The following is a 23,964-nucleotide window of genomic DNA, read 5'->3' on the forward strand; positions in this document are numbered from 1 at the left end:
GCACACGGCATAAAGAAAAACACACAAAGCCAAAATAAAATACCTTGCCCGTCTGGGCCCTATCTAAACACATAGGTTTCCCTGACTCACCTAAAGCGTACCACAGTTCACACCCGTGATGAGATGCGGCTTTCCCAGCCCAACCTCCAGCAGCTTCCAGGCTGCTCCCACACCAGGGTCTCTTGTGGGATAGTGATCTCTCAGACCACACGGAGCCACTCCAGCCATCTGTGTGCAAGTCCCCCAAAGTCCAGGCTATTGCCTAGCCTCGTGTCCCCTCAGCCTAGCCCAGCTGAGACCACACAGACAGAGCCTCCAGGCCTCTGTCCACAGGTAACACACTACCCCCTTTCTGACACTCTGGGAGGTGCCTTATGCCAGGCTGATTACCTCCAGCTTCTCTCACCTGTGGTGGAACAGGGGTGTGGACCGCACTATCCACCCCTTCCTTGCCTCTAACCTGAGTGAGACCTGTCACTGTCTCACACATGCTATTGGATGCACCCCCCACTGGGCATAAGTATTATCTGTATGCGGTGCCTGGGCATTTTGGGGGGCATAATAGGGGTTAGATAGCCCCTTTAACCTTTAGGATACTGGAGTTGTTTTTTTTTTGTTTTTGCATTTTCTTTTTTCTTCCCTATCTTCCTTCAGTAGAGTTCAGCGGACACCTGGATGTTCGGGTTCGACGCGTTCGGCCGAACTTCGGAAAAAAGTTCGAGTTCGGGACCCGAACTTGACCCGAACTTTACCCCGAACCCGAACTTTTGAGCACTAAAATGGCTGTAAAAATGTCATGGAAAGGGCTAGAGGGCTGCAAATGGCGTCAAAATATGGTTAAGAGCATGGCAAGTGCTTTGCAAACAAATGTGGATAGGGAAATGACTTAAAATAACATAAAATACGTAAAAATAAAAAATAATAATCTTGATCTAGGAGGACCATGTCCATATGGAGAAGGAGGTTGAGGAGGCGGTGGATGTAGCGGTGTAGGTGGAAGTGGCGGTGGAGGAGGAGGAGGTAGCCTACACTGCTTTTTGGTTTTAAATTTATTTATATTTTTTTAAATTAGGGTACACCCCAAAACATTGGTAAATATAACCCTCCAGTCGTGCTAAACACACGTTCAGGCAATACACCGGCTGCAGGGCAGGCCAGCACCTCCAAGGCGTAAAGGGCAAGCTCAGGCCATGTGCCCAATTTGGAGACCCAGAAGTTGCAGGGGCTGACCCCTGTCAGTTAGTTCGTGTAAGTGTGTGCATACTTACTGCCCCACCAACCATGTCGCATGTCCCTGTGATGTTCATGATCCAATTTGATATCTGCTCTATCAACTTTCGATGTTCCTTTATGCGCCTACCATGGTGATTACAGGTGGCGGGGAATCAGGGTTCCAGGCCGGAGAGGGAGCGTGAGAAAAAGAGACCAAATTTAAGGGAGATAAATTTATTTTTAAAATTTAGGATCAAGAAGAAATGTGGGAAGTTATTGAGGCGCAAATGTGAGACAAATTACAGAAGCCCAAATGTGAGCCAAAAGAGTCAAGCGGAATTGTGGGAAAAGCTATTGAGGTGCAAATGTTGGCCAAAAGAGTATAGCGGAAATGTGGGACAAAGTATTGAAGCTTAAAGGGTTTCTACCACTTAGTTTTCACATAATTAGCTTTCAGACACTAGCGATCCGCTAGTGTCTGCTCTACCAAACAATCCTAATATAATAGCTTTTGGGGCAGCCGTTTTGCTAAAAAAAGAACTTATATTGATATGCTAATGAGCCTCTAGGTGCTATGGGGGCGTCATTAGCACCTAGAGGCTCGGTCTACCTTCACAAAATGCCGCCGCCCAGCGCGTCCTTCCAGCCTGCCCATCTCCTCCGGAATGCGATCCTCCCTGTGAGTGTATGTATTCGGCGCATGCGCAGTGAATGTCTGACCGCTTCCCTGCTCAGACATCTCCACTGCGCCTGCGCCGATAATGTCATAGTGCTCCGAGGAACAGGCGCAGTGGAGATGTCTGTGCAGAAAGCGGTCAGACATTCACTGCGCATGCGCTGAATATATACGCTCACAGGGAGGATCGCATTCCGGAGGAGATGGGCAGGCTGGAGGGACGCGCTGGGCGGCGGCATTTTGTGAAGGTAGACCGAGCCTCTAGGTGCTAATGACGCCCCCATAGCACCTAGAGGCTCATTAGCATATCAATATAAGTTCTTTTATTAGCGAAACGGCTGCCCCAAAAGCTATTATATTAGGATTGTTTGGTAGAGCAGACACTAGCGGATCGCTAGTGTCTGAAAGCTAATTATGTGAAAACGAAGTGGTAGAAACCCTTTATATGTGGTACAACTTGCTTAACTTGCATTGAATCAAATGAGGTGGCGCACATCAATTAAATAAACTTTTCAGAAATTTTATTCCCTGTCACCTATGCAGAGCAGGGGTTTATTCACGTCTAAAATTGTATAATGTCAACCCAAGAATGTAACAGAAAAATTACAGAAATTAATTAACCTGTCTACTTGGTAGAGCATGGGTCTATGACAGAAAACAATTGTTTATTGTCACCCGAAAAAGTTAAATAAAAATTATTGAAATTTATTAAGCTGTCAACAAAAATGTAACTGACAAATGTTTTTTTTTTTACCGGTCTAATAGGTATAGCAGTGGTACATCACACCAAAAAATTGCTGAATTTCACTATAAAATGTAGCTGCCAATATTTTCTTTTTTTTACCGGTCTACTAGGTATAGCAGTGGTATTTCACACCAAAAAAATGCTGAATTTCAGCAGAAAATGTAACTGACAATTTTTATTTTTTTTGTTAACCGGCCTACTAGGTATAGCAAAGGTACATCACACCCAAAAATTAGAGAATTTCACCATAAAATGTAAGAGACAAATATTTTTATTGTTTAACCCGTCTACTAGGTATAGCAGTGGTACTTCACACCCCAAAATTGTTGAATTTCAACTGAAAATGTAACTGTATATCAACAAAGAGAACTGGTACCAAAAAATACCCAAAGTATGAAAAATTTATTGAACATAAAAACATATACATAAATACAAATAAGTTGAGACAGTACAAAGTGCCCACATCGGCAGCTCACAAAGATCCCATAACAATACAGCTAAAGGAAATCACGTGTAATATACGCAGCGGGATTACCAGAAATCAGCATCACATATATCCAACAAGGAACATATCTACCTTGATAGCTAGCCTCAATATGCGATGCGAACCTAGTGGGTACAGATGGTGTTAGTAGAATATAGCCGGCTCAGTAAATCATGTATGCACGTATATGCACCAGAGAGGTGAAAATCATATGTGTACCGAGCAGGTCAGATCTCTTACCCGATATCCCGCTGTGTGTGAGTGAACTGTCGCTGCTGTGGGCAACTTGGCGGTCGTTGCGGAGACACTGCAGCATGTAATCGCTCATGTGTGCCAGGCTGCCCAGAGGCAACGAAAAGCTGCCCTCTGTGGGAGGTGTATCGTCTGTGTCCTCTGTATTCCCCCAGCCACTCACCAGTGATGGCCATGAGCTGGTCTGGGTGCCACCCTGCTGTGAACATAATTCCTCCTCCTCATCTTCCACCTCGTCATCCTCCAGAACTGTGCCCTGGCTGGACAATTGTGTACCTTGGGTTTGTGGGTGCAGGAACCCACCCTCGGAGCCACTTGTGAATGACTGGCCAGAAACCCTATGAAATGATCCCTCTTCCTCCTCCTCCTCCTGTGCCACATCCTCTTCCATCATCGCCAGGAGCGTTTTTTCAAGGAGGCATAGAAGTGGGATAGTAACGCTGAGAACGTCATTATCGGCACTGGCCTTGTTGGTGGAGTACTCGAAACAGCGCAACAAGGAACTCAAGTCTCGCATGGAGGCCCAGTCATTGGTGGTGAAGTGGTGCTGTTCCGCTGAGCGACTCACCCGTGCGTTCTGCAGCTGAAACTCCACTATTGCCTGCTGCTGCTCGCACAGTCTGGCCAGCATGTGCAAGGTGGAGTTCCACCTTGTGGGCACGTCGCATATGAGGCGGTGAGCGGGAAAGCCGAAGTTACGCTGCCGTGCTGCCAGGCAAGCAGCAGCAGGGTGAGAACGTCAAAAGCTCGCACAGACGGCCCGCACTTTATGCAGCAGCTCTGACATGTCGGGGTAATTTTTAAGGAATCTCTGCACCACCAAATTCAGCACATGCGCTAGGCAAGGGATGTGCGTCAAACCGACCAGTCCCAGAGCTGCTACAAGATTTAGCCCATTATCGCACACCACCAGCCGGGCTTGAGGCTCACTGGCACAAACCACTCATCTGTCTTATGTTCAAGGCACGTCCACAGCTCCTGCGCGGTGTGTGGTTTGTCCCCCAAACAGATAAGTTTTAAAACTGCCTGCTGTCGTTTACCCCTGGCTGTGCTGAAGTTGGTGGTGAAGGTGTTACGCTGACCGGATGAGGAGCTGGTAGAGGACGAGGAAGCAGAGTGTAGTGTCCTACTAGATAGGCGTGGGCACTACACAAGGGTCAATTGGTTAGCGTGTTACTTCTACTCACAAGGGACAGTGATCTTATATTTAACCAGGCATGTAATGTATTTTCTATGTGCTTTTATATGCAATGTTTCACCTGTGTTATGTGTAAGCAGGCCTATTTGGGTGTAGTTAGACATCCCAGACACTAGAGGGAGATAGGGAGCCCCTAGTATAAATGTCCAGGCCCAGACAGGGAGGAGGGAGTTCAGAGTCAGGAGTCTGTGGAGACGGTTGAGACTAGAATGGAGTTGTTACAATGAGGTCCTCCCCCTGGAGTCAGTAATCTAGCTTGTTCAGTGTAGAGCAGGCTAGAATGGAGTTGTTACAATGACATCCTCCCCCTGGAGTCAGTAATCTAGCTTGTTCAGTGTAGAGCAGGCTAGAATGGAGTTGTTAGGAGGAGGTCCTCCCCCTGGAGTCAGTAATCTAGTCTGTTCACTAGAAAGCAGGCTAGAATGGAGTTGTTAGGAGGAGGTCCTCCTGTTCTTCATGTTACTTAATAAATTCTTTGCATTCTTAATTCTGGAAACTGTTTTACTAGATTTATGAATTTCCTATATCATTTTTTCATATATATTTTTATCGATGCAATAGAAAAAATTCCATTCTGCTTGTTTTCACAAATACATAAAAATAGAACTAAGGGGTCATTTATTTTCAAATATATACGACCTTTTGGTGTATTTTTGGTGCAGATTTTTTCGCAAAGGTGATTTGCGGCAAAATCTAAGACTTCTTCCCCTTCCAAGTCACTTACACCAGTTCTAAATAAGGAGGAATGGCGGGAAAGGGGTGGCCCGACTGGTTTATAATTTCCTACACCAATGATGTAATTCTAAGCCGACATGATCAAATTCAGAGTTTTACAGTTGTGTTCACACAGCGCGGCCATTTTCTGTTAACACTCTCATTAATGGCTGTGTGGTTTTGCCAATAAAACACACAAGTGTCAATCAAAATGCCACTTCTAAAACCACGCCGACCACATGAGCACGCCCTTCATGTATTTTAATTTCACAGTTTTATCTGCCACAGCCGACTAGATTAAGGACTTCTCAGAGAGGACCAATATTAACTCAATAAGCCACAGCAAATACAGGAGGACCTCCTTCTGCCCACTCCATTCTAGCCTGCTCTGTATAGAAAAGACTAGGTTACTGACTCCAGGAGGAGGACCTTCTTCTAATATCTCTACAGCTTATATTACTGATAGTAGAGGAGGACCTCCTTCTAATATCTCTACAGCTTATATTACTGATAGTAGAGGAGGACCTCCTTCTAACACCTCTGCAGCTTCTAGCAATGATAATAGAGGAGGACCTCCTTCTAACAACTCCATTCTAGCTGATTCTATAGTGAACAGGCTAGATTACTGACTCCAGGAGGAGGACCTCCTTCTAACACCTCTACAGCTTATATTACTGATAATAGAGGAGGACCTCCTAACAACTCTGCAGCTTATATTACTGATAATAGAGGAGGACCTCCTTCTAACATCTCTACAGCTTATATTACTGATAGTAGAGGAGGACCTCCTTCTAACACCTCTGCAGCTTCTAGCAATGATAATAGAGGAGCACCTCCTTCTAACAACTCCATTCTAGCTGATTCTATAGTGAACAGGCTAGATTACTGAGTCCAGGAGGAGGACCTCCTTCTAACACCTCTAAAGCATATCCTACTGGCTCCAGGAGGCCCTCCTCCTAACATTCCTATTCTACCATATTACTGGCTCCAGAAGGAGAACCTTATTTCTCCCACTATTCTAATAAGGGTCCATGCACATAAACATATGCCATCTGAGATATACAGTCCGTGAGCAGGGCATATGTCCCAGAGCGCATAGCTTCATAGTTTACTATAATGCAGTGCACATCGAGCGACCCGCGGGACTACCGTCCCAGACTCGTATTATCATGGGACATGATTGATGCCGCTCTGGGACATATGGCCTGCTCATGAACGCTATGTCTCGGAAGGCACACGTCTGTGTGCATTGGCCCTAACATGCAGTTGTTAGGAGGAGGTCCACACTTTGTAGTCAGTAATATATTAGAATGGAGTTGTTAGCAGGAGGTCCTTCTCTATTATCAGTAATATAAGCTGTAGAGTTGTTAGTAGGAGGTCCTCCTCCTGGAGTCAGTAATCTAGCCTGTTCACTATAGAATCAGCTAGAATTAAGTTGTTAGAAGGAGGTCCTCCTCTATTATCATTGCTAGAAGCTGCAGAGGTGTTAGATGGAGGTCCTCCTCTATTATCATTGCTAGAAGCTGCAGAGTTGTTAGGAGGTCCTCCTCTACTATCATTAATATAAGCTGGAGAGATGTTAAAAGGAGGTCCTCCTCCTGGAGTCAGTAATCTAGCCCGTTCACTATAGAATCAGCTAGAATGGAGTTGTTAGAAGGAGGTCCTCCTCTATTATCAGTAATATAAGCTGTAGAGGTGTTAGAAGGAGGTCCTCCTCTATTATCAGTAATATAAGCTGTAGAGGTGTTAGAAGGAGGTCCTCCTCTATTATCAGTAATATAAGCTGTAGAGGTGTTAGAAGGAGGTCCTCCTCCTGGAGTCAGTAATCTAGCCTGTTCACTATAGAATCAGCTAGAATGGAGTTGTTAGAAGGAGGTCCTCCTCTATTATCAGTAATATAAGCTGTAGAGGTGTTAGAACAGGCATCCTCCAACTGCGGCCCTCCAGCTGTTGTAAAACTACACCTCCCATAATGCCCTGCTGTAGGCTGACACCTGTAGGCTGTTCGGGCATGCTGGGAGTTGTAGTTTTGCAACAGCTGGAGGGCCGTAGTTGGAGGATGCCTGTGTTAGGAGGTCCTCCTCTATTATCAGTAATATAAGCTGTAGAGGTCAGAAGCCAGTAGTATAAGCTGTAGCGTTTTTAGAAGGAGTTCCTCCTCTTGGAATCATTGTTCTAAAAAAGTTTCCTTGAGAATGTAAAGAATTTAATATCAAGAACAGGAGAACCGCCTCCTAACAGCTCCATTCTAGCCTGCTTCATAGTTAGTGAGCAGACTAGATTTCTGACTTCGGGGGGGTTTACGGGACCTCCTAACAACTCCATCCTAGTCTCAGTATTCTAGCCTGTTCAGCGTGGAGCATGCTAGAATGGAGTTGTTAGCAGGAGGTGCTCCTCTATTATCATTGCTAGAAGCTGCAGAGGTGTTAGAAGGAGGTCCTCCTCTACTATCAGTGATATAAGCTGTAGAGGTGTTAGAAGGAGGTCCTCCTCTATTATCAGTAATATAAGCTGTAGAGGTGTTAGAAGGAGGTCCTCCTCTATTATCAGTAATATAAGCTGCAGAGTTGTTAGGAGGTCCTCCTCTATTATCAGTAATATAAGCTGTAGAGGTGTTAGAAGGAGGTCCTCCTCTATTATCAGTAATATAAGCTGTAGAGGTGTTAGAAGGAGGTCCTCCTCCTGGAGTCAGTAATCTAGCCTGTTCACTATAGAATCAGCTAGAATGGAGTTGTTAGAAGGAGGTCCTCCTCTATTATCAGTAATATAAGCTGTAGAGGTGTTAGAACAGGCATCCTCCAACTGCGGCCCTCCAGCTGTTGTAAAACTACACCTCCCATAATGCCCTGCTGTAGGCTGACACCTGTAGGCTGTTCGGGCATGCTGGGAGTTGTAGTTTTGCAACAGCTGGAGGGCCGTAGTTGGAGGATGCCTGTGTTAGGAGGTCCTCCTCTATTATCAGTAATATAAGCTGTAGAGGTCAGAAGCCAGTAGTATAAGCTGTAGCGTTTTTAGAAGGAGTTCCTCCTCTTGGAATCATTGTTCTAAAAAAGTTTCCTTGAGAATGTAAAGAATTTAATATCAAGAACAGGAGAACCGCCTCCTAACAGCTCCATTCTAGCCTGCTTCATAGTTAGTGAGCAGACTAGATTTCTGACTTCGGGGGGGTTTACGGGACCTCCTAACAACTCCATCCTAGTCTCAGTATTCTAGCCTGTTCAGCGTGGAGCATGCTAGAATGGAGTTGTTAGCAGGAGGTGCTCCTCTATTATCATTGCTAGAAGCTGCAGAGGTGTTAGAAGGAGGTCCTCCTCTACTATCAGTGATATAAGCTGTAGAGGTGTTAGAAGGAGGTCCTCCTCTATTATCAGTAATATAAGCTGTAGAGGTGTTAGAAGGAGGTCCTCCTCTATTATCAGTAATATAAGCTGCAGAGTTGTTAGGAGGTCCTCCTCTATTATCAGTAATATAAGCTGTAGAGGTGTTAGAAGGAGGTCCTCCTCTATTATCAGTAATATAAGCTGTAGAGGTGTTAGAAGGAGGTCCTCCTCTATTATCAGTAATATAAGCTGCAGAGTTGTTAGGAGGTCCTCCTCTATTATCAGTAATATAAGCTGTAGAGGTGTTAGAAGGAGGTCCTCCTCTATTATCAGTAATATAAGCTGTAGAGGTGTTAGAAGGAGGTCCTCCTCTATTATCAGTAATATAAGCTGTAGAGATGTTAGAAGGAGGTCCTCCTCTATTATCAGTAATATAAGCTGTAGAGGTGTTAGAAGGAGGTCCTCCTCTATTATCAGTAATATAAGCTGTAGAGGTGTTAGAAGGAGGTCCTCCTCTATTATCAGTAATATAAGCTGTAGAGATGTTAGAAGGAGGTCCTCCTCCTGGAGTCAGTAATCTAGCCCGTTCACTATAGAATCAGCTAGAATGGAGTTGTTAGAAGAAGGTCCTCCTCTATTATCAGTAATATAAGCTGTAGAGGTGTTAGAACAGGCATCCTCCAACTGCGGCCCTCCAGCTGTTGTAAAACTACACCTCCCATAATGCCCTGCTATAGGCTGATACCTGTAGGCTGTTCAGGCATGCTGGGAGTTGTAGTTTTGCAACAGCTGGAGGGCCGTAGTTGGAGGATGCCTGTGTTAGGAGGTCCTCCTCTATTATCAGTAATATAAGCTGTAGAGGTCAGAAGCCAGTAGTATAAGCTGTAGCGTTTTTAGAAGGAGTTCCTCCTCTTGGAATCATTGTTCTAAAAAAGTTTCCTTGAGAATGTAAAGAATTTAATATCAAGAACAGGAGAACCGCCTCCTAACAACTCCATCCTAGCCTGCTTCATAGTTAGTGAGCAGACTAGATTTCTGACTTCGGGGGGGTTTACGGGACCTCCTAACAACTCCATCCTAGTCTCAGTATTCTAGCCTGTTCAGCGTGGAGCATGCTAGAATGGAGTTGTTAGCAGGAGGTCCCGTAACCCTTCCCCCCCCCCAAGGTCATAAATCTAGCCTGCTCAATAACTATAAATCAGGCTAGAAAGGAGGAGGAGTTGTTAGGAAGAGGTTCTCCTGTTCTTGATTTTATTAAATACCTTACATTCTCAATTAAGTAAATAGTTTTACTATTAAGAATTTACCTTTATTATTTTCTTGTATATTTTTTCTATGCAATCTGATGCCACTGAGTGTTTGATATCCAAAGCTTGTCTTCATGCTGCAGATATCAAAAACTGATTAAAAACCTTTCCATAGAAAAGAGCCTCATCCCCCACCATTTTCTTTGATTTCACATAAAATGTTATACGAATGTAGTGTGAGGCGGGTGTGCAGTTGGCCTCCTCTACCACCTCACCCTCCATTCCTGCCAATTTTCAGAGCTCTGGTTACCATGTAGTGGGCAGAAGAATATGTGGGTGTTCTGTATGGGCCCTATTGCAATTTGATATATATATATTTTGGTGATGTGAACTTGGGGGTGTATCTCACCCGGTGGTTCAGTCTCACTGGGTGAGGTAGCTGAAATGCAGAAAAGTACTGCATCAGTAAGGCATAGCTTGCTGGAGATTGGTTAAAGTTGTATGGGCTGGATTTCTTTGGACTGGGAGTCAGGTTGGTATCGTGAAACAACTGAAAATATGTCATATTCTAGGTTCTTCAATGTAGCCACCTTTTGCTTTGATTACTGCTTTGCACACTCTTGATGAGCTTCAAGAGGTAGTCACTTGAAATGGTCTTCCAACAGTCTTGAAGGAGTTCCCAGAGATACTTAGCACTTGTTGGCCCTTTTGCCTTCACTCTGCGGTCCAGCTCACCCCAAACCATCTCTATTCGGTTCAGGTCCGGTGACTGTGGAGGCCAGGTCATCTGGCGCAGCACCCCATCACTCTCCTTCATGGTCAAATAGCCCTTACACAGCCTGGAGGTGTGTTTGGGGTCATTGTCCTGTTGAAAAATAAATGATGGTCCAACTAAACGCAAACCGGGTGGAATAGCATGCCGCTGCAAGATGCTGTGGTAGCCATGCTGGTTCAGTATGCCTTCAATTTTGAATAAATCCCCAACAGTGTCACCAGCAAAGCACCACCACCACCACCACCTCCTCCTCCTCCTCCATGCTTCACGGTGGGAACCAGGCATGTAGAGTCCATCCGTTCACCTTTTCTGTGTCACACAAAGACACGGTGGTTGGAACCAAAGATCTCAAATTTGGACTCATCAGACCAAAAGCACAGACTTCCACTGGTCTAATGTCCATTCCTATATATACACACATACATATACACACATACACAAATTAAAGTCACATAATTGATTTATTAAATATATGCTTTATTTAAAAACTTTCCAATAAATACCATGTGTCCTGTGTGCATAGATATAACTGCAGGGCGTCTGTACATCTGAGAACACTGCACCTTAATGTAAATTGTTGACATGTTCTGAGAGACCAATAATACAATTTAGTTGTCTATTTTCAGCCACCGAACACCAAAGAGAAAAAAGTGAGAACCCGTTATTAAAGTGTTTGTTACCTACATTTCAGAACCATTTACAGTTTTATACATTAAATACAGACTTGCATATGAAAAAAGTTCTGCCACTTTCACCAATTTGATCAGTTTGTTTACCTACAAGAAATAAAAAATAAAGTTAATGATACTTTAAGTATATAAAATGGGCTCCTTGCCTCTTGTTCCTGGTAACCCTGCCTCCATACGCAAGACAGCTGAAGTGACTGAAATATGAGGGATGTCGTTTTTAAACCAAGTGCATGTCGGCCAAGTTCAGTCGCTGTATTCACAGTGCGCTTTATCTGGTCTGTAATAAACTTTCAGGCTGTTTGCTACTTCAGCGGGTAAAGTAGGGCGGCCAGAGGTCCAGTTTTAGGCTCCCTGTCCTCCGTCTGACGGGCCTGAATGGACTCCGCTCCCTCTCATACAGCAGCCCTGTGCAGGGAGCGTCACCATCTCTCCACAGCAGGTGGCATGAAGTTTATTTTGTATTGGCTGCAGAATCGGAGGGAGTATTGCCTAACATGGTCAGGTGTGGCCTAGTGGGGGTCAGGTGTGGCCTAGTGGGGGTCAGGTGTGGCCTAGTGGGGGTCAGGTGTGGCCTAGTGGGGGTCAGGTGTGGCCTAGTGGGGGTCAGGCGCCCTAAGCCTAGAGTATGGGCCCCCTAAGGTAGAGAAGCAAGGCTGGATTAGGACAGCACATTTAGGACACTGCTTCCACACTAGGGCTAGCCTGTGTCTGCTGTAAGGCCGGAGTCTAGACGCTGTGGTGTATGGGCACATGAGCACCGCCATTATGCCATCGGAATCCAGGGGAATTACACAAGTAAAGTGCCAGAGGCACACTGGAACGCACCCGCACCGCCATAGAAACACTGCTATGCCGTTAAGCTGACATCACCAATTTGAATCCCAGCTAAGGAGCTTACACAGGACTAGGGCTGCAGCTAACCATTATTTGAATAATCGATTAGTTGTCGATAATTTAATCGATCGGGGGAAAAAAAAACACCAAAATTACAAAACAGAGAGGTTTATATGATTTTACTTGAAAAATTATGTTCAAAGGCCATATTAAAACAAATTGTGGACGACACTGTTATGGAGAGAGGGTCCTGTGGGCGGCGCCGTTATGGAGAGGGGGTCCTGTGGGCAGTGCCGTTATGGAGAGGGGGTCCTGTGGGCGGCGCTGTTATGGAGACGGGGTCCTGTGGGCGGCACTGTTATGGAGACGGGGTCCTGTGGGCGGCACTGTTATGGAGAGGGGGTCCTGTGGGCGGATCCTCCTCCCATAACAGTGCCATAGACCGATCCCCCCTCCCCATAGCAGTACCATAGACCGATCCCCCTCCTCCCCATAACAGCCCCGGCCCCGCTGCTCACAGCATCTTTATTTTACCTTACATTGACGCTCCAGTAACAGGCAGAGCTGATGGCGGCGTAACGTCACTCACGAGACGCACCTGCTCCGCCCACTTTATGAATGAAGGAGGCGCAGCAGGCGCGTCACATGAGTAAGTGACGTTACACCGCCGTCCGCTCTGCCCGTTACTGGAGCGTCATTGTAAGGTAAAATAAAGATGCAGTGACTTAAAGTAAACCGCCCGCAGAGCAACGAATCGGACGATTATTCGATAACTGGATTCGTCGTTATAATCGATTACATGGATTAATCGTTGCAGCCCTACACGGGACGTCAGCTCTTCTGACACAATCCTGCGGTGTCTTTAGGACAGATTCTGTTTACTGACTGCCACCTAGACATGACGAGCAGCGACACAACAAGCCCTTACATATAGTGTGTAGTGCTGCATACAGCATCCTCCTGCCATCAGACTGTACAGCGGGGGGCACTGGGGGGCTCGTCTCCTCCGGCTCTGCTGGATGGCAACCCCTCTGCTCTCAAGAACAAAATCTATTGGGTGAATACACATCAATGTTACCACACAGCAGCTACAAGATACACCCAGCCCCATACACAGAGGCTTACACCCCCCCCTTATTGATCTGCCCCCTCTCCAATACACCCCATAAAGCCCCCCCTCCCACAGATCTGCATCCTCATGTTCCCAGAATACACCACACCCACCCTCACAGATTGACCTCCCCATAACCCCCCCCCCCCCGTAAATCTTCACCCTAATGACTCCAGAATACACCACATGCCCCCCCATAAATCTTCACCCTAATGACCCCAGAATACACCACATCCCCCCCCCCCACAGATTTGCACCCTCATGGTACCAGAATACACTACATGACCCCCCCTTGGAGATTGACCCCCCCCCCACACAGATATGCACCCTCATGGCCCCAGAATACACCACATGCCCCCCCCCCCACAGATCTGCACCCTCATGGTACCAGAATACACTACATGACCCCCCCCCTTGGAGATTGACCCCCCCACACAGATATGCACCCTCATGGCCCCAGAATACACCACATGCCCCCCCCCCACAGATCTGCACCCTCATGGTACCAGAATACACTACATGACCCCCCCCCTTGGAGATTGACCCCCCCACACAGATATGCACCCTCATGGCCCCAGAATACACCACATGCCCCCCCCCCGTAGATCTGCACCCTCATGGCTCCAGAATACACCCACATGCCCCCCCCCCCATAGATCTGCACCCTCATGTCGCCAGAATACACCCACATGCCCCCCCATAGATCTGCACCCTCATGCCCCCAGAATACACCCACATGCCCCCCCCCCCATAGATCTGTACCCTCATGGCGCCAGAATACACCCACATCCCCCCCCCCCACAATAGATCTGCACCCTCATGGCGCCAGAATACACCACATGCCCCCCCCCACAGATCTGCACCCTCATGGTACCAGAATACACTACATGACCCCCCCCCCCCTTGGAGATTGACCCCCCCACACAGATATGCACCCTCATGGCCCCAGAATACACCACATGCCCCCCCCATAGATCTGTACCCTCATGGCCCCAGAATACACCCACATGCCCCCCCCCATAGATCTGCACCCTCATGTCGCCAGAATACACCACATGCCCCCCCATAGATCTGCACCCTCATGTCGCCAGAATACACCCACATGCCCCCCCCACAATAGATCTGCACCCTCATGTCCCCAGAATACACCACATGCCCCCCCTCACAGATTGACCCCCCCCACAGATCTGCACCCTCATGGTACCAGAATACACTACATGACCCCCCCTTTGAGATTGACCCCCCCCACACAGATATGCACCCTCATGGTAACAGACTACACCACATGCCCCCCTACCAGACTGACCCACCCCATAACCCCCTCACAGACCTACACCCTCATGGCCCCAGAATACACCCACATGCCCCCCCCATAGATCTGCACGCTCATGGCCCCAGAATACACCCACATGCCCCCCCCATAGATCTGCACGCTCATGGGCTCCAGAATACACCACAGCCCCCCTCACAGATTAACCCCCCATGTCCCCATAATACACCACATGCCCCCCTCACAGATTAACCCCCCCATGTCCCCATGATACACCACATGCCCCCCTCACAGATTAACCCCCCATGTCCCCAGAATACACCCCCCTCACAGATTAACCCCCCCATAATACACCACATGCCCCCCTCACAGATTAACCCCCCCATGTCCCCAGAATACACCACATGCCCCCCTCACATGTCCCTAGAATACACCACATGCCCCCCTCACATGTCCCTAGAATACACCACATGCCCCCCTCACATGTCCCTAGAATACACCACATGCCCCCCTCACATGTCCCTAGAATACACCACATGCCCCCCTCACATGTCCCCAGAATGCACCACATGCCCCCCTCACAGATTAACCCCCCCATGTCCCCATAATACACCACATGCCCCCCTCACAGATTAACCCCCCCATGTCCCCATAATACACCACATGCCCCCCTCACAGATTAACCCCCCATGTCCCCAGAATACACCCCCCTCACAGATTAACCCCCCCATAATACACCACATGCCCCCCTCACAGATTAACCCCCCCATGTCCCCAGAATACACCACATGCCCCCTCACAGATTAACCCCCCATGTCCCCAGAATACACCCCCCTCACAGATTAACCCCCCCATAATACACCACATGCCCCCCTCACAGATTAACCCCCCCCATGTCCCCAGAATACACCACATGCCCCCCTCACATGTCCCTAGAATACACCACATGCCCCCCTCACATGTCCCTAGAATACACCACATGCCCCCCTCACATGTCCCCAGAATACACCACATGCCCCCCCTCACAGATTAACCCCCCCCATGTCCCCAGAATACACCACATGCCCCCCTCACAGATTAACCCCCCCCATGTCCCCAGAATACACCACATGCCCCCCTCACAGATTAACCCCCCCATGTCCCCAGAATACACCACATGCCCCCCTCACAGATTAACCCCCCCATGTCCCCAGAATACACCACATGCCCCCCCCACAGATTAACCCCCCCATAATACACCACATGCCCCCCTCACAGATTAACCCCCCCCATGTCCCCAGAATACACCACATGCCCCCTCACAGATTAACCCCCCATGTCCCCAGAATACACCCCCCTCACAGATTAACCCCCCCATAATACACCACATGCCCCCCTCACAGATTAACCCCCCCCATGTCCCCAGAATACACCACATGCCCCCCTCACATGTCCCTAGAATACACCACATGCCCCCCTCACATGTCCCCAGAATACACCACATGCCCCCCTCACAGATTAACCCCCCCATGTCCCCAGAATACACCACATGCCCCCCCCACAGATTAACCCCCCCATAATACACCACATGCCCCCCTCACAGATTAACCCCCCCCATGTCCCCAGAATACACCACATGCCCCCCTCACAGATTAACCCCCCCCATGTCCCCAGAATACACCACATGCCCCCCTCACAGATTAACCCCCCCCATGTCCCCAGAATACACCACATGCCCCCCTCACAGATTAACCCCCCCCATGTCCCCAGAATACACCACATGCCCCCCTCACAGATTAACCCCCCCATGTCCCCAGAATACACCACATGCCCCCCCACAGATTAACCCCCCCATAATACACCACATGCCCCCCTCACAGATTAACCCCCCCATGTCCCCAGAATACACCACATGCCCCCCTCACAGATTAACCCCCCCATGTCCCCAGAATACACCACATGCCCCCCTCACAGATTAACCCCCCCATGTCCCCAGAATACACCACATGCCCCCCTCACAGATTAACCCCCCCATGTCCCCAGAATACACCACATGCCCCCCTCACAGATTAACCCCCCCATGTCCCCAGAATACACCACATGCCCCCCTCACAGATTAACCCCCCCATGTCCCCAGAATACACCACATGCCCCCCTCACAGATTAACCCCCCCATGTCCCCAGAATACACCACATGCCCCCCCACAGATTAACCCCCCCATAATACACCACATGCCCCCCTCACAGATTAACCCCCCCATGTCCCCAGAATACACCACATGCCCCCCTCACAGATTAACCCCCCCATGTCCCCAGAATACACCACATGCCCCCCTCACAGATTAACCCCCCCCATGTCCCCAGAATACACCACATGCCCCCCTCACAGATTAACCCCCCCATGTCCCCAGAATACACCACATGCCCCCCTCACAGATTAACCCCCCCCCCCCATGTCCCCAGAATACACCACATGCCCCCCTCACAGATTAACCCCCCCAGAATACACCACATGCCCCCCTCACAGATTAACCCCCCCCATGTCCCCAGAATACACCACATGCCCCCTCCCTTCACAGATCTGTACCTGCCTCCTCATGTATGCGCTCCTATGGACTCTAGCTCTGCAGCACATCCAGGCACACACAGCTCCTCCTCCTTCACAAGCTCCTGCAGTCTGGGTTTATAAGCACTTCCCACACTTGACCATGTGACCATGAAGGAGCATGTGACCAGTGACGTCACAGACCTCGTTCTAACAACTCCACTCTAGCATCTACCCTGTGGAGACAGAAGTGAGAAGGCACCAGCCAGAGATATGCTGAGGGCCTCCTCCTGACATGCAGCTTGATAGCCCTGGCTGCTAGCTATGACCAGGAGGCTAGTGAAGAACCCTAGCCTGCCTGTAGTCCAAGTGAGCCTCAGTTAGCTCAGAAGTCACCCCAGTTGTAGGACAGAACCTCCTGGGAGAAAACCTGCAGTTACCCTCAAGTCAAGCAGAGACAGTGTCATCAGCTCAGATAAGTAAGCTAATGGGCAGAGGAACTATAGAGTGAGAGCAAGAATCCATACGGGAGGAAGATATATTTTACCAAGGATTTAAGCCAGCATTTAGGCATCCGGGCCTTGGGATAGAAACCAGACAGGAGTTCTAGATGAACAGCGTACACTATTTCTGAGGAAAGGTACAACCTGATTCTGAGTGTGTTATGGATTTACCCTCTGAGTATCTTGCACGATTAATACCTGCCATCTTGTGAAATAAGCCTGCTTGTGAAGCTTGTGATATAAAGGACTGCATTACCATCTTGATGTACAAAGTTGGACTGTTTAAGTAAAGCAACGTTTGGTTTACTATACCACCTGTGTACCTCACTTATTACTACTATAAACCGGTGTGCCACCGTTACAGGCACTGGCGTCATGAAATCTTAAAGGGACCTTGCCCCAGGCACTCAAAATACCTGTAACATCCAGGGCACCTCATCCACCATCAGGCCTGGTCCCTACATACCGAGTGTGCCCCAGAGGAACTTGTGTCTACCTCTCCTTCACTGCCGCATGCCTGCCCAGGGTTCTCCTTCAAATAGTGAGTAACCCTCGATTGCCCATAACCGTGACCTCACTTCGCTATACCCTGCAGGTCTGGCGTGCTGCAAGAGTAGGAGGAGGAAGCAACAGGAGGCAAACTGAAGCGCCCTTCAAACCTCGGTGGTGGAAGGACATGAGCCAAACTGCTATCCGCCTCAGGCCCAGCCGCCACTGCATTTACCCAGCTGTTATGGAGATATAACCGCCCTGACCGTGCTTACTGGTCCACGTATCCGTCATCAGGTGCATCTTGCCACAGATGGCGTTGCGCAGTGCACACCTGATTTTGTCCCCTACTTGGTTGTGCAGGGAAGGGATGGCTCGCCTTGAAAAGTAGTGGCGGCAGGGCACGATGTACTGTGGGATAGCCACTGCCATAAGGCCTTTAAAACTATCCGTCTCCACCAGACGGAATGACAGCATTTCAAAGGCCAGTAATTTAGAAATGCTGGCATTCAGGGCTAGGGATTGCGGGTGGGTAGGGGGGTACTTCCTCTTCCTCTCCAGCGTTTGGGATATGGAGAGCTAAACGCATGTGTGGGACATGGTGGAGATGCTTGGTGACCCAGGTGTTGGTGTTGCTGGCAGATCCTCTGCTTGCGGGGTGCCAGGTGGCACTGTCACTCCAGAGGTGGATGAAGAGGCCGCGACTGCAGCAGAAGAGGAAGCAGGAGGAGACAGAGACCTTTCTTGGTTTTTGAGGTGTCTATTCCACTGCAGCTCGTGGTTTGCACTTAAATGCCTGGTCATGCAGGTTGTGCTCAGGTTGAGAACGTTTATGCCTCGCTTCAGGCTCTGATTGCACAGCGTGCAAACCACTCGTGTCTTGTCGTCAGCAAATTGTCTGAAGAACTGCCACACCAGGGAACTCCTTGGAGCTGGCTTTGGTGTGCTCGGTCCCTTGCTGCGGTGGGCAGTAGGAGGTGTACTGTCTAGAGCATGGCCGCTCCACTTTTGCACCCTGCTCCCTCTTCTGCTGTGCTGGTGGTTCTGTGCGACCACCGCCTCTTCCTCCGAACTACATAGGTCACTCGCATGACCTTGATGACATGTGGGGTCGAGGACCTCATCATCCTCCACATCATCTTCCACCCAGTCTTCACCCCTGCCTTCCTTGTCGGTCTGCACACTTTCGAAAGCCCCAGCAGTTGGCACCTGTGTTTCGTCATCATCCGAGACGTGCTGCGATGGTCCTCCCATGTACTCATCTTGAAAGATAAGTGGTTGGGCATCGGTGCAGTAAAACTCTTCAACTTCTGCGGCAGGGCTAGGTGGATGTCCCTGGGAAACCCTGCTAACAGAGTCATCAAAAAGCAGAAGAGATTGCTGCATGACTTGGGGCTCAGACTGCTTGGCTGATTTGCAAGGGGTTGAGGTGAAAGACTGATGGACATGGGCTGCAGGTGCCAACTGTGGTCTTTCAGCAGGAGACTGGGTGGGGGACAATGTGAAGGAACTGGATCCACTGTCAGCAACCCAATCTACTATCGCCTGTACTTGTTCAGGCCTCACTATTCATAGAGCAGCATTAGGCCCGACCAAATACCGCTGTAGGTTTTGTCGCCTACTCGCACCTGAGGAAGGGGTTTCACTTGTGCGTGTAGCTGGCACAGATCGACCACGTCCTCTCCCTGCAACAGGAGCTCCACCAGCAGCACCACAACCTGCGCCACGTCACTTATTTGACGCTCTCCTCATATTTTTTACATTTAGGATCTTGCCCTAAATGGGTGTTTAATTAATAGTAGAATAGAACGACAGTATGTAAAGGGTGTATATTTCAAATGGCTGTATTTCAAATGCCTAATTCAAACCCCTGTATGTAGAGGTGGTATCTCAGAGGGCCTGAACCTCTGTAGACCTGAAGTAAATATATCTTTGCACAAAATGGCTATATTTCAAATGGCTGTATTTCAAATGCCTAATTCAAACCCCTGTATGTAGAGGTATTATCTCACAGGGCCAGAACCAGTGTAGGCCTGCAGTAAATATATCTTTGCACAAAATGGCTGTATTTCAAATGGCTGTATTTCAAATGCCTAATTCAAAAACCTGTATGTAGAGGTAGTTTCTCAGAGGCCCTGAACCTCTGTAGGCCTGAATTCAATATAGGTGCACCAAATGGCGGTATTTAAAATCTCTGAATGTAACCCAAATGTATTAAGGGTGTATCTCACAATGACATCTGCATCAAAGGCTGCCAACAAATTTTTTTGTGCCCAAATGAGTGTTTGTTTGTTTCACATGTGCTGATGCTGCAAGGCCTGAAAATAGTGTTTTTTGTTAAAAGAGTGTGTTTTTCAAACCCCAGAAAATGATGGGTGTATTTCTACCTTAAATTGCAGACTGACTAATACAGATGTTGTAGATTGCCAAAAAAGTCTTTTTTTGCTAAAAGAATATGAAAGCTGTATATATTAAACTTGAATTTAACACTTGCAGATCTGGAAAATACTGTTTTTAAAAAAAAAAATTGTGTTTTTCAAACCCCAGAAAATGATGGGTGTATTTCTAGCTTAAATTGCACACTGACTAATACAGATGTTGTAGATTGCTAAAAAAAAGTCTTTTTTTGCTAACAATATGAAAGCTGTATATATTAACCACCTCCCGACCGCCTAACGCACGGATGTGTCCGGAAGGTGGTTGATTCATTCCTCCTGGACGCATCCGTGCGTCATCTCCCGAGACGCGAGATTTCGGGCATTGCCGGCCCGCGCATGTGCATCGCGGGCCGGCAAAAGTTAAAGAACAATTTCGTCACCAGCCTGCCAGCAACGATCATTGGCTGGCAGGCTGGCGATTTTCAAAAAATCCAATCACAAGCCATATAACAGATCATATTAGTAAATATGATCTGTTATATGGCTTGTCTGCTCCTCTGCTGGTCCTTTTCGTCGGTTGGATCCAGCAGAGGAGCAGACTGAACTGTGAGTACACCAAACACTACACCTTAGCCCCAGATCACCCCCCTGCACCCCAATTAACCCTTTGATCACCCCTTTGATCGCCCCTGTCAATCACTAGTGAAAGGAAAAAAAGTGATCAGTGTAAACTGTCACTTTTTTTTTTTCACTGGTATTGACTGTTAGGTTTTAGGGATAGTTTAGGCCCCTTGGTTAGGTAGTTAGCGTCAGTTAGCGCCCAGCCCACCGCACCGCAGTCACTTTTATTCGCTGATTAGCGTATCGCTAATCAGCATTTGTACTTTTATAGTATCTGTAAGTGATCAAAACTGATCACGGTCAGATCTATAATTGTATTAGTGTCACCTTAGCTCGCCCTCCACCCAAAACGCAGTGTTTGCCCGATCAGGCCTGATCGGTCGCCCACACGTGCGTTCACCCACGCCCGCCCCACCGCAGTGACAAAAAATTATTATTTTTTGATCACTGCACATTCACTTTACACGCACTGCGGCGATAAAAAAATCAGTTTTGATATTTTTTATCAACCGCAGCGGCCTCCGGTACTTCGCTAGCCTCCCCTTTGTAAGACAGGCTTGCTTTTTTTCTTGGGTAGTCTCAGGGAATACCCCTAAATTTAGTAGTCCAAAATGTCAAACAGGGGGTATTCTTCTGAAGAGGCCTACAGGATTCTGACCCAGTCGGATGAGGAGTGGGAACCCTCATCTGACGAATCTAGCGGGTCAGAATATGAACCTGTGGAAAGCAGTGGCTCTCTGACCCAAAGTTCGGACGAGGAGGCTGAGGTCCCTGATAGCACCAGGCGTAGCCGGCCCCGTGTCGCTAGACCACAGGTTACGCAGGGTCCGCTTCAAGAGCAGCAGAGTGGGGCTGTCGCTGCCGGATCACGTGGTGAGGCATACACCAGCAGCGCAGCCCTTTCTGGACCTAGTACCAGCACTGCCGTACAACATGGTGAAGTAGCGAGCACCAGAAGGGCAGTTGAAGCTGGTACGGTGGCACGTGCAGTAGTTACCCCGTCGCAGCCACCGCACAGACAGGCCCGTAGAGCCCCTAGAGTCCCTGAGGTGCTGGCAAACCCTGATTGGCAGTCACCAACTTCAGCCGCACCTGTAGTTCCCCCTTTCACCGCCCAGTCTGGAGTTCGGGTTGAGACGGCTCAAATCGGTTCGGCCCTGGGATTTTTTGAGCTGTTCTTGACTGCGGAGCTCTTGGACTTAGTCGTGGCAGAGACAAACCGGTATGCCACACAATTTATAACCGCAAACCCGGGAAGCTTTTATGCCCAGCCTTTCCGGTGGAAACCAGTCCAAGTTTCCGAAATTAAAAATTTTCTGGGCCTTCTCCTCAACATAGGTCTAACTAAAAAGCATGAATTGCGGTCATATTGGTCCACGAACCCAATTCATCACATGCCCATGTTCTCTGCTGCTATGTCCAGGACACGATTTGAGACCATCCTGCGTTTTCTGCATTTTAGCGACAACACCACCTCCCGTCCCAGAGGCCACCCAGCTTTTGACCGGCTCCACAAAATTCGGCCCCTCATAGACCATTTCAACCAGAAATTTGCAGATTTGTATACCCCCGAGCAAAACATCTGCATAGACGAGTCCCTAATACATTTTACCGGGCGCCTTGGCTTCAAACAATACATCCCAAGCAAGCGTGCCCGGTATGGGGTCAAATTGTATAAGCTCTGTGAAAGGGCCACAGGCTATACCCACAAATTTTGTGTCTATGAGGGAAAAGATCAGACCCTGGAGCCGGTCGGTTGCCCTGACTACCTGGGGAGCAGTGGGAAGACAGTCTGGGACTTGGTGTCACCCTTATTCGGCAAGGGGTACCATCTTTATGTGGACAATTTCTACACAAGTGTGGCCCTCTTTAGGCATTTGTTTCTAGAACGGATTTGCGCCTGTGGCACCGTGCGACCTAGTCGCCGGGGCTTCCCCCAACGGCTCGTTACCACCCGTCTTGCAAGGGGGGAGAGGGCTGCCTTGTGTAATGAAGAACTGCTCGCGGTGAAATGGAGAGACAAGCGTGACGTTTACATGCTCTCCTCCATTCACGCAGACACGACAATCCAAATTGAGCGAGCAACCCGTGTCATTGAAAAGCCCCTCTCAGTCCACCACTATAATTTGCTCATGGGAGGGGTGGACTTCAATGACCAGATGTTGTCTCCGTATTTAGTTTCCCGCAGAACCAGACGCTGGTATAAGAAGGTGTCTGTATATTTGATTCAATTGGCGCTGTATAATAGTTTTGTTCTCTACAGTAAGGCTGGGAGAACACGATCCTTCCTCAAATTCCAGGAAGAGATCATCGAGAACCTCCTGTATCCAGAAGGTTCCGTGGCCCCATCCACCAGTGTAGTTAGCCGTCTACACGAGCGACATTTCCCCAATGTCGTTGCTGGTACCTCAATCCAACCGTCACCCCGAAAAAGATGTCGTGTCTGTAGCAGGAGTGGAATAAGGCGTGACACCCGCTATTTCTGTCCTGACTGCCCTGACCACCCTGCCCTATGCTTAGGAGAGTGTTTCCGGAAGTACCACACACAGGTACACCTAGCATAGGGATCACATCTCACCAGGACAGGCACACAGGGCTATTAGGGCCCATTCACTCACAGCAGCTGCAAACGTCTCCTTTCACATGGGACAAAGTGCATAATGTACTTCGCCACATCTTTGGGCGATTTGCGCTTTGCACATTGACCCATGGGGAAGGAGAGGTTTGTTCTATAAAGGTAAAAAAAAAAAAAAAAAAAAAGTTAAAGTTTATATGTTCTCTTCCAAAGTTAATAAAATTATTTTGTTGCGGCCTGGTTTTTTTCTTTTTTTTTTTTTTTTTTACCTTCCAGGTGGACCAACCGATCGACTAGCTGCAGCACTGATGTGCATTCGGACAGAAGCATTGCGCTGCAGTCAGATT

The 23,964-nt window shown here is 48.4% G+C and overlaps 1 long non-coding RNA gene across 1 annotated transcript; it reads right to left on the bottom strand.

The window, feature by feature from the left end:
* Positions 1 to 11,454: 11,454 nt before the first annotated feature.
* On the bottom strand, positions 11,455 to 23,759 carry LOC121007491. The gene is made up of 3 exons (XR_005780428.1): positions 23,749 to 23,759; positions 22,994 to 23,000; positions 11,455 to 11,584 (listed from the first exon to the last, which is right to left on the bottom strand). It is a non-coding gene; the product is annotated as an uncharacterized LOC121007491 (long non-coding RNA).
* Positions 23,760 to 23,964: the final 205 nt, after the last annotated feature.

Source organism: Bufo bufo, chromosome 7 (genome assembly GCF_905171765.1).
Source record: "Bufo bufo chromosome 7, aBufBuf1.1, whole genome shotgun sequence".
NCBI lineage: Eukaryota > Metazoa > Chordata > Amphibia > Anura > Bufonidae > Bufo > Bufo bufo.